The sequence below is a fragment of the Papaver somniferum genome, chromosome 9 (genome assembly GCF_003573695.1).
Source record: "Papaver somniferum cultivar HN1 chromosome 9, ASM357369v1, whole genome shotgun sequence".
Taxonomy (NCBI): Eukaryota; Viridiplantae; Streptophyta; class Magnoliopsida; order Ranunculales; family Papaveraceae; genus Papaver; species Papaver somniferum.
The window spans coordinates 37,003,285-37,021,704 of record NC_039366.1 but is presented as its reverse complement, the minus strand read 5'-3'; the positions used below and the strand labels follow the sequence as shown (position 1 = coordinate 37,021,704).

The window sequence follows — 18,420 nt, the reverse complement described above, 5'->3', positions numbered from 1 at the left end:
TACTAGACTTGGTAACTTAAATAGTACTATACTTGCATTTGGCAGTTCATATTGTAACTTGTCCACAACATGGATACATACTGCAAAATTGATGATTAATTGATTGGCTTACCTTTATATCCTTTTCTAACTACTACTACTACTCAAAAGACTGTCGGGGGAAAATGCTTTACAAAGTTTTGCAAAGTTTATCACTATACTAGGAACGAGCCTGAGTGAGAAAAATTTACAAAGACCAAGGTCCAAGAAGATAAAAGGGAACCACAAGGACTAACAGAGCTACCAAACACTATACACCAAAAGCTGACTTGTACCAAAAGTATAGAAAAAATGGTAGGAATGATATTACAAAGGAATGATATACAAATATTTCATCTTCCCTCGTCTCATTTGCACCTGAACTTTTTGGTAGGCACCTCATCAGACTAATGGTCTGTTCGACCGTCTATCATCTCCACTATATATACGAATACACTTTTCAAGAACCCAAACAACCAAAACATTTCAAGAACCCAAACAACCGAAACAACAAAGTTTTCACATCTTCCCTCTCTTCATCGAATCCCAGCTTACGTAATTCCTCCGCGAGCGATTCCTCCTCTAGATCATGCTCACATACGGGCCAAAGATCGTGAGATGGTTCAACTTCGCTACAATTCTGATCTAGTGAGATGACTATGAAAAAGAAAACTCACTTAAAGATTAAAATAAATATACGCTAAAGTTTGGGGGTTCATTACATCTTAATTTTCCGCCGCTACATCTGGCAACGGAAGAAGCTCTTAGAGTTATTGTAGCCAATTCAATGGCTTCAGCTTTCGACAAGTCATCCTTATAGTGTTTTGACAGGACCATCTTGCCAAACACAGAACCTGCGGAAGTAACTTCAAACTTTTGTATAGGATGAACATCCGTTTTAGAAACATACACCATCGTAAAATTACCCTGTAAAATAAAAATTGGATCAAAATCTAAATATAAATTTTAAATTAATAACAAATAAATATTTCAAATTATACCTCTTTGACATGAAGCAAAGTAAAAAGAAGCCTCCTCCTCTCCATCTTCTTTAGCATAAATTTTTTGGTACTTCAATGCAATCTCTAATTGTTACGGTTGTCTTTTTCAAAGAAAAAAAAAGAAGAAGATAATTGTTAGAACATTATATTAGCAAAAATAAAATAAAAAATAGTTCAAAAGTGAAAAGGGGAGAAAATCATCAAATTAAAGTCTGCGGGCATCCAACTTAAAATCAATTGGCAATGAGTAGAGAAGTCCTAAGAGATTATAAACCGCAGGATCTTAGATTGCCCAACAATATGGGACTAATAATCTCAACACTCAGGTAATAATTTCACCCGCGATATAGGTATCACCAGCAGAAACACGGATAACCTCTTTCCCGGGCTCATTAAAACAGACTATCTTGTCCTTAATGTCAGACTTCTTAACATATTTTTCTCTTGTTAAAATGGCATGTTGCATGTAAAGATCAAGATCTTCATTCCAAGTGTCTCCATATTCACTTCTCAGCTCTGCTTCAAGATTTTGATAGTAGCTATCCGAGGGCAATCTATCAGTGGCAGCATGTTCAATGGCGTTCGCGGGTGTTTTGAGTGTATACAAACACCCATCCGCGCCTAAAAGCACGCCTCCATTGTATCTGATGATGCATAATGTGGTTCCTTTAGTTCGCAAGTGGATTGGTCTCCGCATGGCAGTGCCAGCACCTGTGAGTAGAAACAAAGCCCATCAAATTGACATAATCCGGTATAGGCTAAGAAGATGAGCAGCAAATACACATGCAACTATCCAGAAGGAAAAAGTAAGATGCTAGTAAAGAGAAATACAAAATATAAAAAGGTCCGTGTGTTTGATACATAATCATTTTCGTATTTTCAGATCATGAATTCTTAATTAGGCGAGAGGACTGAATACTTAAACTCATTCTTCCTTTAAAGAACGAACGTACAGAATCATAAATGACACCCAAGCATTATAACAAGGTGAGAGCTCAGGCGTTTAGGATGGGAAATGATAACAGGATTGTGAGATGTTGTAACAATGACGTGACTTGAACACGTACTCCATCTCGATTATTTGAGTTTTAGGGGTTTAAGCAGACCCTGTCATAATGTATACTAAAAAACTAAACTAAACTAATAAGGACTCTCCGCAGAAGAAAAAAAATACACAAATTGACTACTTTTAAGCTTTTTGTTCTCTTTGAAACGAAAATACAAACATCATTTCCTAATTAAAGCAAACCTAATTTATGAGTTTCCATTTTCGTGGTTTTGTTTTCTCGAGCTGCTTAGATCCCGCAATTCGTTTGTATAAATATCAAAGCACATATCCGTGTCTGAGTATCAGCAAATGCCCTTAATCTAACCTATTTCTACCAATATTTAAACTGCTCTAACAAGAAGCTAATCTGCTTGGTACCACGAAAAGCAAATCATGCAACGTTAACAAATTAGAAAACATATCCAATGAGCATGCATTATAGATTATACTCACACTACTAGCATACTTCAAACATCATATACAAGAAAGAATCTAAGAGTAGAACAAAAGACACACCTAGAATTGAGGTATCCTCTCTGTGCAACCCAGAAAGTTGGTGTTGATGTTGCTGATGGTGATTCTGGGGAGGTTTCTTTGGGTGTTGGTGGTGTTGCTGCTGCTTCTGTGAGTATTGGTGATGTTGCAGTGGGCACCGGTGATGTTGCTGATGTTGTCGTGGGTGTTGGTGATGCAGCTTGGGATGGTAATGCTGCTGCTGCTGTTGTTGGTCAGTGATGGCCTTACCATTCTGCCTAGCCTCTGACAATTGATTAAGTTGTTTGGCCACAACAGGACCCAACCCAGTGTGTATCTCTCGCCATATCTGACGCTGTTGATATGAATTTACAAACCTCAGCACTTCCATTTCTTCCCTCCAATAACTTTGCTTATTTCCGTCCAACTTCTTTTGACAGAGACATCTCTAGCTTCAACAAACATACTCAACACATCTTTCTTCGAGTTTGTTTCAGCAAATCTTCTCCTGGAACATTTCTCCACCTGTTGTCTTAAGTTCTCAGAGCAATTCCCAGCCCTTTTCTTACCCAAATCAATGGAACTCATGGTTTCTTTCCTTGCACCGCCATATCCACTAACAATGCGAGTACTTCCTGAGGCTGACAATTCTCCCCAATTACTCAACTCAACAAGATCTTGAGATGGAGAAATTGAATTAGACTTGATAAAATCATCTTGTGTTGTCTCTACTACAAGAATGAGGTGTTGATCACCAGTAACAACATCTTTCAATTGAAAGACCTCATCTTGCTTACTTTCTATACAAATTTTGTTACTAGTTTCTGAACTAATCATCTTAACTAGGGCATTTTGATATTGAGACATGGATGGGGCTAAAGAATGAACTTGACATACCTCCACTTTTGCTGAATCTTTACAAGAAATCTCTTCTTGGGTTTCTGAATCATCCACTCTGAGCCGACTGGCTCTTGATTCTTCTTGACAGCAGTTTGTATCTGGGAAATGGGTTCAAAAGAATCATCCTTATTCTTCCTCATATCCGCCATTAATACAGATTCAGAAGAATATTCATCATTAGAAGTGCCGACAGAATGAACATGAAAACCCTCAGAAATGACCATTTCTTTCTTCTTTTCTTCTTCTTCTTGATCAATTCCTAGAGTAACTTCATCTTTCTTCTTCATATCATCATCATCATCATCAATTATAAACATTGCACCGCTTTGATGCGTTGAGTTTTCTGAAGGAAGAAAACCCAAGACTTTATCTTTTTCGATTTCTGGTTTTAGATGTGTAAAATTTGAAGAATCCGTAACAATGGGTTTGTTGGATTTCTTTGGAAACACTACAGAGTTGCGAGGGGTTAGAGTTTAAGAGAGATGGAGAAATATTGAGTGCAAAAATCGAGTACACTGAAGAAGAAGAAAAAAAAAAGGAGTTTCTTCTGCTGCTTGTGAGACTTATACCAACGCAACGGTTGTAATGCAGCAGTGGCCGATGCTACGTGCTAGCCGTCCATTTTTTGTTATGAGGCCAATAATCAAACTTCAGCTCAGAGCTTGAAACCAAGCTGTTTTAATCTAAAAGTCCCTACATTATAAACTAGTGTATTTTCAAGTCAAGCAGGAACTAGTACTGGTAGTCAATCTATAAATTACATGTAAATTAACTGAGCACCACCACCATCAAAATTGTTGATTGACGGAATTGCATGCAAATTTATACTCCTATTTAAGAAACTGAGACACTTGCATATCCGATTCAAGAAAATGCCACCTTTTTTTCCAGAGTTTATTAAATGCCACAACTGTTAATAATTCTGTTAAGGCCCACCTCAGTTAGTCAATTTTGTTGGAACGAGTCAACATCTTACCGGAAGAAATTAAAATTTAATTGGAATTACTGTTTTACCCTAGCTGTTTTCACTGGCTCAAATTCCTTGTTTATCTCGACCTTTAATTCGAGTCCTAGCCAATGCAAACTGAGCCTTGTACTCAGCCATCGAGCCATGGTTAACAGCTCCTCAAACAGAACTGCCGTTTCTTCGACTGACTCACCCAAACCAGATTAGAATTTGAACACTCCTTCTTGTATGCAGTTGATATCATGGCTAACCATCAGTAATGAAACCTGACAGATAACTTAGTCGATACCTCAACAATAAAGAAGAATTGAGGGAGAATTGCTCGTTCAGGCTATTATTCAAACAGTTCAAATACGTTTTGCTGGTGATACCCATATCAGCTACTGTTGGTTCATGGAATCATTCTATCTTCTTCCCTGCGACAACTTAACATTCAACACATACCCATAACTCTAAATCATTCAGTTCATAGTCACAGCAGCTTGGTGGAATTTGCAGGTGCAGAAAGTTATAAATGGTGCTGATTGTTAAATGTGACAGATGAAATGCACCTCTTAGTCATCTCTTTTTTTTTGCACATTAGTTGTTTGTGAAAGATCCACAGCCAAATTTCCATCGCCTACAACCTGTTTGCATTAATAATCAAGTATATCAGTTGCAAAGGTTTTTCATCTCATATCAGTGTGTTGTTCTTGAATTTTGTTGCGAGTTGTATTAGCATAAAAGCACCAGCAGAACCATTAACGGCGGTATAAGCCATATGAATTATGTGATTGATAAGTTAACTAATGATGAATTTCGTTTTTTTTTAATCACTTTCTGAATCCAGCATTGTACCGGTAAGTATTGGATTTTAAGTAAATATTGGGTTTTGAGAATTGGGGAAGAAGATGAAAAGGAGCGGTGATTTGAGTTCAGGGTTTAGCTGTGACTAACGATTTAAATCGGTTATGGCTCAATATTATGAGTTGAGGGTTTAAATGTCTTTTACTATGATGAATAACCGCCACCTACGCACTAACAGATGCTAACTGTTCTTTGAAAAAACGAGATGGAAAAAGTCAAAAACGTGGCATTTTATTAAGTTTGAAAAAAACGGTGGTAATTTCTTAAATGTGAAAATGAAAATGTGGCACTTTATTAAAATCCCCTAAAATCTATTGCATTATCGACTCCGAAATGATGGTGACTGAAGTTCGCTGCCCTAGACTCGTGACAAAAGACATAAGGTGGATTGCGGAATAACATACTATGTTTCATGAAAGTGATACTTTCACTTTCCTCTCAAATTGAAAGAAAAAAGGTATCATTTTTTCTGAAACAGAAGGAATAATTATTATGCGTAGATTGAGCTCAAATTCTTAAATTCTACAGTATATTCCAAAATCATTGTAGTGTTCTGTTTCTATGCAACACGCCGCGGACTTAGCCAAGTATCAGGGCCGAGTTGGGAGTCACTGCAGTGAAGTTATTTTGCCATTGCGACCAATTAGTAATTCTGTACGTGGCTGCTAAGACTTCCTATATGGTATGCAACCATTGGAACTTAAGCTACCACATCCAAACACAAATGAGCAATGCTTGTAGAGTTTAAATTACTGATTCTTGTAATGAAGGTAATTATAAATATTCGAGACCAAATCCTTCATTGTATACAATAATACAAGGACCCTAATTGGATTTGGGGCAAAGAATTAAAAGAGATACTTGTGCAATATCAAAGTCAATGCAAAGCCATTTCTGAAAATCGGCACATCGGTGGACACTGAACAATCACGTACACTCCTTCTATGAGAGGAAACCATCGATCCGATTTTAAGAAGTACCTGACGACGTCCGCATTTGTTATGGAATCTCATTATTGACCAGGGTTAGGGGTGTGCAAAAAGTCCGGAACCGCGGATTTCATCCTTATCCGTCCGTAAAATTACGGGTAAAATCCAATCCGCAAGTTCTATGGGCCGGACACGGGTGGGATTCTCAAATCCGCATATTTAGCGGTTTGGTTGCGGTTGGACTTTGATATCCACGGATTCACCCACACCGTAGGGTAATAAGGTGAGTCAACGATGACGACGATGAATTGGAATCAATTTGTCGATAAACTTCAAGAGGATGGATAGAATTGGCTTGTTTTTTCAAATTTATGGTATGGAGGGAGAGATTACAAAATATGCAGTCAGTGACAAGTATAATAACCAGAAGAGCACCATTAGGTTTTCTCTTAGTTTTTTTCTTATTCGCTAAACTATTGCATCAAAGGATAACTGAAGACCCGATACAGAGTAGCTTCGACACATTTTAGTTAATTTAACCAATATTTCATTTAAGGACTGACCACCCATTTGCTTGAAATGTTATCTACCTGGTTTAACGTTACCTTGAATGTCAATTTGATATCAGTGAATAAACGACGAGTATAAGACCAAAACTAAACTAAAACAAGAAAAATAGATGAAATACACCATGCAACTCAAGAACCTTCTTTTCCATGTTCGCAACATGAGTTTCTTGAGGCTAACAAAAACACAGATGGAATGGAAACTCCAACTTGAGTGATTTTGTTTTATTTTATTACAGTATTATTTTCTTTTGGCTAAATCTACGGTTAATCCGTCGGTCCACATCACCCGTTGATCCGCGGATATCAAATCCGCGGGTGATTGGGCCGGACACGGTTGGATTTTCCAAATCCACAACTTTGACAGTTTGGACGCGGGTGACCCCTAATTCGCATCCGTCCGTTGCACAACCCTACCCAGGGTCGTCTTAAGCCTAGGGAGACATGGTCGACCTCCCTAGGCCCAAATTTTTGAGGGGTCCAAAAAAATGGTGAACAACATGTTCAGCCATTTTACCTAATTAAATCGAGGGTGATGAATAGTTAAAATTCTGAAAAACCTAAGATTTCATTAAAAATAATAATGAGAACAATTAATAGTTGGGGAAAATAATAAAATGTCCATGAGGGGAAATGTAATTAAGAAAATTCCAACGTTTTTTGAAAATTAAGAAAATTCCCATGAGTTGACCTTTTCCGTCCCGTTTTTTCAAAAAACGGCTAACGGACGTTACATGACATGTGGCACTAAATATGCTATGTCAAATGACATTCTAACCCCTAAATCAGCTGGATCGGCCCGCGTTGGAACTATGACTCAACATGAACTCGGGTCATGAGTGACAGCACGTTATCTACACGTGCGAACTTCGGTATCGGTCGGCTGACACGTGTCACTATCTTGTAGTAAACAATCAATGGCCCAGATTTAATCCCCTTTTTTAACGGTCATATTCTCTTTCAGCATGTATAAAAACCAATGATCAGACCCAAGTTCACCCAAATCATCAAAAAGAAACCAACTACACACATAGTCATGAGCAAAAATATGATACATTCTCCTAGTAGTAGTAGAAACAACAACATCAAGGCTAGTGAAGAAAACCAACCAAATTTATGTTCAATTTGTGCTGTAGGAAGCCATGAATCAAAGGTTTGTCCTTGGATGTATTCTAGGTGTAAACATATACCTTGTAATGGCATAAGACAATTACTTAGATCAAAGACAACTGAAACAGAAGGTGAAATGTTCTTCAGGTGCTCAAATCCTACCTGCAGATACTTTGAATGGTTTGCTTTAGCCATTGATGTAGTCGGATGTGCTGATATCAAGCTGTTATTTAAGATTTGTTCTTGTGCTTGTGGAGAAGCTGGTCACTCCTACAACAAATGTCCACTGCGCAATCTACAATGCTTCAAAGATCACTGAAAATCAGAAATCAAACTGAAATTATGTAAGAATAATCACAACTTCAACATAGCTTATCTTACCTGCACATATTGTGAAGCTTTCATGTGGGTTTCTGATCACATAGTCATTGTTGCAAGGGAAAGTATTATGCATTCAAGTATTCATGTCAAAGAAATATGTAAGGAAGTTAGCAAAAAGCTTACAATGTAATCTGCAATACTTTAAACTAATAAACTTGATTAATATTAAAATGTACTTAAAATCCATATTGTTTTGTCATCCATAAAAAAGTTCAGACCTAAAAGCAGTTGAAACAAAAGACAAACACTGTAAGAAAGGATCACAGATCCAACAAAAAAAGCAAAACAGACACACACATTACTTCTTGTTTGCATTCTTTCTCTGCTTTCCCTTAGCCTGTGTAACAGTAGCAATATTCTGATCCACATATTCAATACCAGCAAAAGATTGACTGAAACTTTGTGTGTTACTAGGCCCTGCAGATGCAGATCTTTGAGTGTTTGGTACTGGAGGTGGTTTTCCATGAGAGGATGTTCTTGCAGCATAATCCTCACTGCTACTGGAGGTATACTATTATTCAAGATTTACCACTTTTCATACCTTCACTGGTACTTGATTCCTCATTGTGAGCTAGAACTTTATATGTCTTTAAATATTCAGCATAATCCTTCTCATCATCTTCATCACTATCAAATATTAAAGGGTCATCTAGATCTTCAACTGGGTTACACTCATCTAACTCAGTGTTCTCTAGTTGTACATTTTCCTCATCTTCAGATTGATTCTCATCATTGTACACAGTGCTTCCATGTGTACATTAAACCAGTAATCATGGTTAAAGCTCTCTTGACTTGGTTGATCAAACTTGTCTTGTGTTGTATTAGTTCCAACTCTATTTGCTTGACTCAAACATGACATACTCTCTTGACTTGGTTGATCAAACTTCTGTTGACATGGTTGACTGCTACTCTATGTTGTATTAGTTCCAACTCTACTTGCTTGACTCAAACATGACATACTCTGCACTTCATTCAATAAATCCACAAAACATATATAATTTCCTAGATGCTCCTCCTTGTTGATCAAAGTTCTCCAGAAAACTTCATTCAATAAATCAGCTTCGTCAGATACAGAAGTGTCCCAGAACTTAAAGAAGTCATCATTTGTTAACAAAGATTCAGGGGAACATGGATCATCAGGTGTGTAATACAAGTTCACTATTTCTTTTTTTCCAGTCCCAACCTTGCATACAACATTTTCTCAAATCTCTTCAAATCAATTTCTTCTTTGTCTATGTGAGGGAATTCTACTGTCATCTTACTCATCTGAACATACACACTGATGTTCCTGTAGGGATAATGAACATATCCCCTGCAACAGAACAACAATTACCCAAATTAGTCTAATTGCAATACCAAATACAGATTAAAACTAGGGAATCTGAAACTGCAATTCCAAACTGAAACCCTAATCCCTTACAAAATTCAACAAATTAAAACTCAAATTACAAACCCCAATCAAAAAATTGAAACCCTAATTAAATCAAATACCCAAATTAAAGCCCTAATAACATAACATCTTCAAATTCAAACCCTAATTACATATAAAAATGGAAAAAAATATTTATAAAACAGAATCCGATACTATATTTTTTTCGTTGGGATTATTAATTTTGTTTTTAAACAAAAAAACAAAAGAAAAACCCTCACAGCATCCATCATAGATTTGATTCCATTTTCAAACAAATAAAACCAAACAAATCTAAACAAATAAAACCAACAAATCTAAACAAATATAAACGAAGCAGATCTAAACAGAAGAAAACAAAGTTAGGGTTCATGAAAAAAACTTACGGCTTAATCGACTTCGCCTTCTCCTTTTTTCTCTTCATCTTCACGTTAACAGAAATAGAGATCTGAATACCCTAATTACCAGTACGAAGAACAAATCTTCGATTTCAATCACTCATACTCTTGTTCTTCAGACTCAGAGAGACAGATAGAGAGGCGGAGAAAAATGAATGGGAATGAAGGAACTGAACCCTAGACTTTCCCTTCTCCTTTTTGTTCTTATCTACTAAACACGTGTTAGCTACTGATACACTTAGCATTTTAGTCGTCGATTAATATCACGCGTGGACGGTACAGATGTTTTAGATCTTCAGCCGTAATTGAGTTGAGCTGACACATAGACGGTGGAAGATTAGCATTTATATCCCTTAGGCCAATGGGTACATTAGTCATTACGCCCACCAATTTCTCATCTCGTGCGATGAGATTAAAACGAGTTTTACCAAAGTTATGGGCCCAGACGGGAAACGTGACGGCATGGGCATTTTATACTTATTGAAAGTATATGTTTTTTCAGCTTTGTTAGCGCTCAAATTTGTCCTTCATAGTATTTGCTAAGTTGCAAAGTTATTATAAATAGCTGAATTTTGTTTATTTATTTTTTAAACATTTTGCACCATTTGTAATGTCTTGTTGATTTCTTTTTTAGCGAAAAATAAAATAAAAATGTGGGAGGTATTCGGCCGCTACGGTGTTAGATAGCAGTGCCCTTTTTGAATCAATATTTTGATTATTTTTGAACTGTCGTTGGACTTTTATACGCATGCATACGATCTCTCAACTAATTTCATCGTCGGTTCTTCATTTAGTATCATTTATACTCGAATACTTTTGAAATAAGAGGCCCTCTTTCGAAAGTTCTCCCTTGGACTTTAAAGTGCTAAAGAGTAAAGACTGCCCTATTATTGTCGCACATTTTTAATACATCATTAATATTGACTGCATATTAGACATGTAGCGAGAGTTCAATTGCCGATAATAAGTCCAGTGAGTAAGTAAGAAAGAGTGAGAAAGTATCATAATACTAGAAACGTCATTCTATTGATGAAGTTGTTCAATGTTAATATGTTATCATCATGGAGAATATAAAATACAGTTTTGATAAATTTGTCTATGTAAATGGCGGTTCATATCTGTCCTCACAAGAGATAAATCTAGGGATGTAATCGTTCGCCATAAGTGATGGTTGTGATTGAGATTAGAAATGCATCTATCGAACAAAATTTATCATGTCATTAAGGTTCCATAATTCTTCATAATAAAATCTCTATTAATTTGTCATGATAATAATTTACTAAATGTCAAATTAAAAATGATAATATATAAATAATTCTACTAATCATGCTAATAAATACTCCCTCCGTGATATAGTTTAAGAGATAAATCATTTTTAAGTTTTACTAACATTCTTGTCTTAAAAATTGTGCAAACTACAACTAGGTCATCTAATTAGGAACGGAGGGAGTATATTTTTATTAGCTTATACTTAGATTTAATTTGGTATTGTTGTGAGCTCTACAAAAGTGCTTTTTCGATGTCCATTATTGTGCCGAGCTATGTAAAAAGAAAACAATTCAATGGTTGCCGATGTACGTTACTGTGCCGAGCTATGTAAAAAAAATAATTGAATAGTTGCAAATTATAACTAAAGCTAAAACTATTTAAAAAAGAGATCAAATTGTGTCTGCGAAAATATCAGTTTCAACTATAGTTAGTGAGAACATGACAAAAGTAGACATATCTCCGAAAATTGTTTATTCTATTTTCTTTTGCTTAAAAATAAATTATTTTTTCTATTTTTAGAGTACATATATATGTAATATTTAATTTACTAATTAGTATTATTACTAAAAAGAAATATTTTTCTTAACCATTTTTTAAAAATTAATAATTGCTTAATATTTATTGTTGATAAATTAATGTTATGTAACCCGAAAGATAAAAAATACCGGCTCGCATAACTGTGAAAAACTTACATCAAAATGTAGCTTGAAAATAAAAAATAATTATCTTTAAATAATAAAATATAATGAATAAAAATTGGTAGTATATAGATTCAAGCATAATTTTTGTCAGTTATAAAAAATGATGGGATAGGATTGGAAAATAAAATATGAAATTAAGGTGAACTATAGGATTTTCTTTTGAAGATTTGCTTTTGAAGCTTTTAAAAGCTCTTTCTCCCTCATTTTTAAAATTGATATATTTTGCAAGTATTTTGCATAAATAACACTTTATGAAATCTTTACCAAAACTTAGTTATAAATATGTTTTCAAAGTGATTTTTTCTTGGAAGAAAAAAAAAGCAGTACAAAACTTAGTTAGATTGGCTAACAATTGCATAAGTGGACCATAGTGACGGCGGCAAGTAATGGTGCCCAATGAGTGATTTCGCATCATCTCATGTATTTCTTGATAAATGGTTTCACGTTATTTTTATTCAATGATGATGAATAACAGTGTTTATTGTTAGTATAGCCTATTTTTATTAGGTTAAGTACTTAACGGTTTGACTTACTAACTAATCATGGTTTTATTATTTTTATGTAACAAATAATCTCGCATTTGGAAGCGTAATGTCGTAGAATGTAATGACCCGACCCTCTACCCACTGCGGTAATCTAACAGTATGGGGTTTTCAATGGTCACCGCTACGGTCATCAAGCAACAGCTTCTCACGAGGTCACCCACTCAGTATTACTCAATACCAAGCATGCTTAGCTATAGAGATTTTTCGTCAACTATGAACCCAATTATGTCGCAAAGGTCTCGGTGTTAGGAAAGGACAAACCATTACCTATATCTATTTGACGAATCTTACATGCCGAGTCGGAGTACTATAACACCACCAACTTAATTTGAAACCGTCCTCGCCTCCGAAATATGTTCAATCCTAGACTCGAATTTTTTATCACTCATGAGACCCTTTCGCGACACAATCCGTCAAGCATACTCTTTCACCCTCGACAGGTAACCGTGCTCGACTCTAATACCATTTGTAAGGACCCGATCCTCCGTCAATACTGTCCCCACTTAGTCACTGTGGTTGTCCGACAATGTGAAATTTTCAACAGACACTGATGCGGTCATTAATCAACAGTTTTCTGGGAGGTAGCCCATCCCTAGATTACTCTTACCCGAAAACGTATAAATACAATGCTTTTTACCGACTCTGGATCCAACTATATATGTTAGAAACAATTCCCAAACTGTTGGATTGGCACTCGGAACGTATTGCGGCAGAAAGCTGCAGTAAGTCTAGCATTCCCCCGAACAACCATAGGTGAGATGAATGTATCATCTCGTAGTGTACTACCACTTCCTTTCATATTAAAAAAAACGCAATAAAAAACTACTCAGAGGATCAAGAAAGTTGTTCGTTTCTAGCGCAAGGACCAAATAATTAAGACAAATTCCTTCGATATCATGGGACCAAAAGAGTCCCATGGAGATTTATAATGCCAAATTAAGACCCCCATTATAACAGATGATGCCCACTAAATCAACAGAGACCAAAAGTAAAATAAGCTTACTATATGCCAGCAGTTGATTATTTGTATTACTCCCGCTGCAAGTGGAAGAGCTTTAGTTCTATCTGGTCCACCATTTGGATCAGCACCTGCCCTACACCTCCCTTTGATGAACATATTTTTTACAAGAACAAGTTATGCAGGGTATATAGTAAACATACTGAGGGCGGAGCCAAGGGTTGACACACCCTGGCTTTATCCCCTAAATTCCTGAAAATTGCATTAAAATCATTTGTTTTATTTTATTTTTTGTTTTTAGTCCACCATATATATTTTTTATTCTGGTACAAGTCCCAATATTTTTAGAAAGTTTTTTTAGCCTCATAAAACTTTTTACGTATTGAAAGTCTGGAATATGTATATTGTAATATAATAGTAGAACAAATTGTTTAGCTAAGAACGTGCAGAACAAGTTCAGTTGCTTTATTCTAGTAGGCAACAATCTATCTACGAACTCGGTATGTAAGAACGAGATCAAGAAATCCAATGGCATAAGAGTATGTTCTGAATATTTTGTATTATCTGAGAATGTCCGGGAGGAGTTGCAACAAGCACCATTGACATTCTGAGAACAAAGCGGTTATATACTAACAGTCAATCTATGAGGGTCCAATATTAGTGGAAATCTATCTAGAGATCCACCAAATTTGAGGCACCCGACAACCACATGCATGGATGATAAAAACACCATACCCCTTGTAGAGTCTCTCAAAGAAAGTTGGAACCAAGAAAACATGGAAGGTTAATCTGAATCCATAAAAAATAATTCATATGCACGGATAAAAGAGGAGAAAGTTCACATAAACCGTACATATTTTCAAAATTAATGGATTGCCTTATACATACTGGTCTAAATAGATGTTATTAAAATCAAACAAGAATAACAAAAATATTTCTACCTTCGGTAATAGCTCCTACCATTGCCAAGATTAGGAATAAATAGACGCATGGAGAGTGGAGTTAATGTATCATGGAAAACCAAATTTGGCTGCAAAAAGACAAAACAGAATGCAGATTTAGTGACCCTTTGCTTAAAGAGATGATGCAAACTCTAATGCAAAGTAAAACATTCATTAGTACTCTCACCTTCATTTTGCTACGTGAAAACTACTGCAACACCCATTTCTTGGATTTTTCCTGCCGTCAAACCCACCGTCCCAAAACTTCAGGAGCGCATCCATTTATTCGGAAAAAATTATTAGGAGACCCATATTTTTTTCAATTAGAAATGGAGAAAGAGGCGAGACAACAGAAGAATAAGCTGTTTATTTTGTTCTCTCCAAGTTCTATCAATTTCTACTCTTGATTCTTATCAACTCTTGTTTATTTTGTTCTCTCCAAGTTCGATTTTGTTTTTAGATTTTCGTTTTGAATCGGAATTTTCGATTAGGCTTTAGATCTCAATTTTCGATTGGAGTGTAATTCCATTGCAAATGATTTCTAAAAGACGGTTCTGGTGGATAAATCAAACGATTTTAGAATGGGTTTGTAGTGATGACTGATTGGAAACGGATGAAGAAGAAATTGGGTTTTCTTCCATAAAGAATCAGGGAAGATTAGGGTTTTCGCTGATGTTCATGGGAATGATGGGGGTTTGTTGTTGAAATGAAGAGATGATGTTGTTGGAATCGAAGGTGTGGTAGCTGTTGATGAACCGAGATGAATTCAGTGGAAGAATGGGTTTTGGAATGATATTTCGGTGATACTGTGATTGGGATGGTACTGCAATGAGCCAGATGCTTACTGCCGAGCATTGGAGGATTTACTTTGCTTAATAATAAAGCCTGGATGACACAATGGGAAGCCAATCTTCCTTCACGGAGTGAAAGGACAGGGTAAGTATTGCAGGTTCGTGCAAAGTTGTTTATCCATTGTCTTAAGATTTAATTTGTTTGATGGGATCTTATTGTTCCCATCTATGATGTAGACGTTGATTTTGAGTAAATAGTGCATTTTGATAGAGCAAAAATAGAAATGCTCTTTGTATCTTGGGACGTGCTCTGGATTTTCATTTACCATTCTAAGGATGCTGCTGGTACACATACACATTTAGTGAGTCACCACATTAAAACTAGGATACGGTGGGATGAACCTTACTAATTTTGATTTTTTGTTTTCTAGTAAGTGAAACTGGGGTTAAAAGCAGCAGTTAACTGCAGTTGGGCGACAATGAATTTCTTATAAGGCCTTTGCAGCAATCAGTGGTGGTGAACTGGTGATTAGAGACGTAAACTAAGAAGCTAGAACTAGAGTTTGTTGTGAACGGAAAGTGGGTCTGAAATGGTTGTGGGAAGCTGGTGATATTGTACAGGAATGAACGGGGTAGCCTGAACTGGGGTTAAGAGCAGAAGTTAACTGCAGTTGGTCTGAATTGGACATTTTAAGAGACTAGACTTGATTGAGATGATGTGCCTGCGAAGAAAAGATGGAGAATGTGGAAATAGTCGAGAATTGATGGTCGTCGTTGTGGGTACTTTGCTGGAATCGGTTTGTTGAGAAACTGGTGGTGTCATCTCATTTAGAGTGCAGGAGGTTGTGGAGAATTATTGGCTCGAGTTGATAATAACTTCAGGTGGTATTTGGCTTGAATCTGTAGCTGACGAGAATGTTGCAGTCAAAGTTAGCCGTGAACTGGCTAATTATATATAGATTTTGAGGGTTCTTGTATAGTTCGAGATTAGGTTTTAATGACATTTCTCAATTTTAATATATACATCAACACATCTCTGGTAGGGAGGCTACGAATGTATTGGTGTTTGTGTTAGTCATAATGGTTGAATAATCCGTTATGCAGCTATGAAAATGGTTGCATAACCTGTTATGCATCTACAAAATTTGTTGCATAACCTGTTATGCAGTTCCGAAAATGATTGCATAACATATTACACAGCAATTATTGTAGGTGAATGACAAGTTATGCAGCCCTTTTTTTTGCATAACTTGTTATGCAGTCCAGAGATAGTAGCATAACACGTTATGCAACTACTTTTTTGTTAGTATTGAAACCAACAAAAAAAGGCTGCATAATATCTGCATAACATGTTATGCAATCGAGAAAATGGATGCATAACCTGTTATGCATCCGAAAATATGACTGTGTAATGCATTATGCATCGAGAAATTGTTGCAGAATCTTTTATGCATCGGGAAAATAGATGCATAACCTAATATGCATCCGTAAATATGGATGCATACTGCATTATGCATCAATTTTTTTATGTACCCACTAAAATCAACCAAAATAATGGTTACATAACTTGTTATAGATGCATAACTTTGTTATCCAAATGCATAATTTGTCATGCAGTGGAGAAAATGGTTGCATAATTCGTTATGCGTCTGCAGAATGTGTTATGCATCTTTTTTGCTGGCTGCATAATGGTTATGTATCAAGTTTTCGAAAATTTTGCCTAAAATGATATTCACCTCCGATTTTTTCGTGAAAAACAAAAATTTGATATTCTTGTTTATACTCGTTGCGTAGCTCTCTTAAAAAGATTTCCAACGATAGAAAATTTGTAAAATTCTAAAGCGCGGATTTTTAGATATGTTATATCCAAGTTGCATTGGCAATTATACCCCTGATGCATAACCCGTCATGCGGATGCATAATCCGTCATGCAGACATTTTTAATAATTTCATATAATTATGGGTGTCACGGTACCTAAAATTAATTGTGGGCCTGACAATGATAATATTTTTTTTTTGGGCCTGCGCCTAATGTTCCCTTTTGCTATTCGATAATCGTGTAAAAGATCTAGTGTTAATGCAAACTCTAATAAATAAATAAGGGGGCAATTTTGTAATATAGGTTTGTTTTTTATTTCACGTTTTGGAATATAGGTTTGTTTTGACTTGGTCCTACTGTTTATTTTGAAATAATTGGATTCTATCCAGTGAAGTGTAAGGTGGCAGTTCTTTCACCTATTAACAAGTCTTATTTACCCCTAAATCACATCTCCTTCGTACGATTTCAATTTCTCACCAACTAAAACCCTGAATCCTGAAACTGGGAATGATGTAACCCTACACTAAAAAACTAGAATTATGAACCTTAAACCTTGAACTTGGGAATTATTTAACAAACCTAAAAATGGTGAAACCAACATGAACCGAGATCAACACTCCTTAAAAATTATAAAGAAGGTCTGGAAATGAGTAAAGGATAAATAACTAAAAACATAATGTGACTTAACAGATATGGATGGAAAAGTGGAGACGAGTCTATATTTAAAAAAAAAACAAAAAAAAAACGGGCATATATTTGTAAACTGGGTTTCGAATAGGCATATATTTCTTAATTTTTCAAAAAAGGAAACCATCATAGAAAATGTAACAAAAAATCATCAAAAACATATAAGAAATCCATCCATCCATATAATAAAAAATAAAAAAAAAATATGATGCTTACTTTTGAGTATATTGAGTTAACCAATATAAGCAGAAGATAAAGAAGAACACGAAATGGTTTTGTATTAGAAAAAATGAGGAGGAAAGAAATTGAAGATGCAATGGTTTTGTTTTGGGAATTAGGAGGAGAGTAGCTAAAATGGTTTTGCTTTGGCGGCCCTCCAAGACCCAAACTGAAACTTGTGTTTGTTGGTTCTCCTGTTTGTATCCTGCCTCATTTCGTCTAGAACTAAAGATGTATTCGTCTAAAACTAAAGATGTTATAAATCCCAAAGCAAATTCTAAAGTTTTTCCTAAAGATGTATCGCAAAATCACTGGTCCATGGTTGTGCATCTGGGATCCATTGCAAATTCTTAAAGGTTTATTCCCTGATTAAGAGTTTGGATCAGTTCTACATTGTGGGAGAAAACGCTAGGAATTATGTAGCGACTTCGGTATAGAGTTGTT

General features: G+C 35.8%; 1 long non-coding RNA gene across 5 annotated transcripts; it reads right to left on the bottom strand.

Annotated features, from left to right (window-relative positions):
* Positions 1 to 7,363: 7,363 nt before the first annotated feature.
* LOC113309033 lies at positions 7,364 to 10,211 on the bottom strand. 5 transcript variants are annotated; one of them, XR_003340286.1, is made up of 5 exons: positions 10,035 to 10,211; positions 8,241 to 9,552; positions 8,022 to 8,154; positions 7,859 to 7,939; positions 7,364 to 7,706 (listed from the first exon to the last, which is right to left on the bottom strand). It is a non-coding gene; the product is annotated as an uncharacterized LOC113309033 (long non-coding RNA). The 5 variants fall into 5 exon arrangements; XR_003340284.1 differs by having other exon boundaries at positions 7,859 to 8,154; XR_003340285.1 differs by lacking the exon at positions 7,364 to 7,706 and having other exon boundaries at positions 7,754 to 7,939.
* Between the last annotated feature and the right edge of the window lie 8,209 nt (positions 10,212 to 18,420).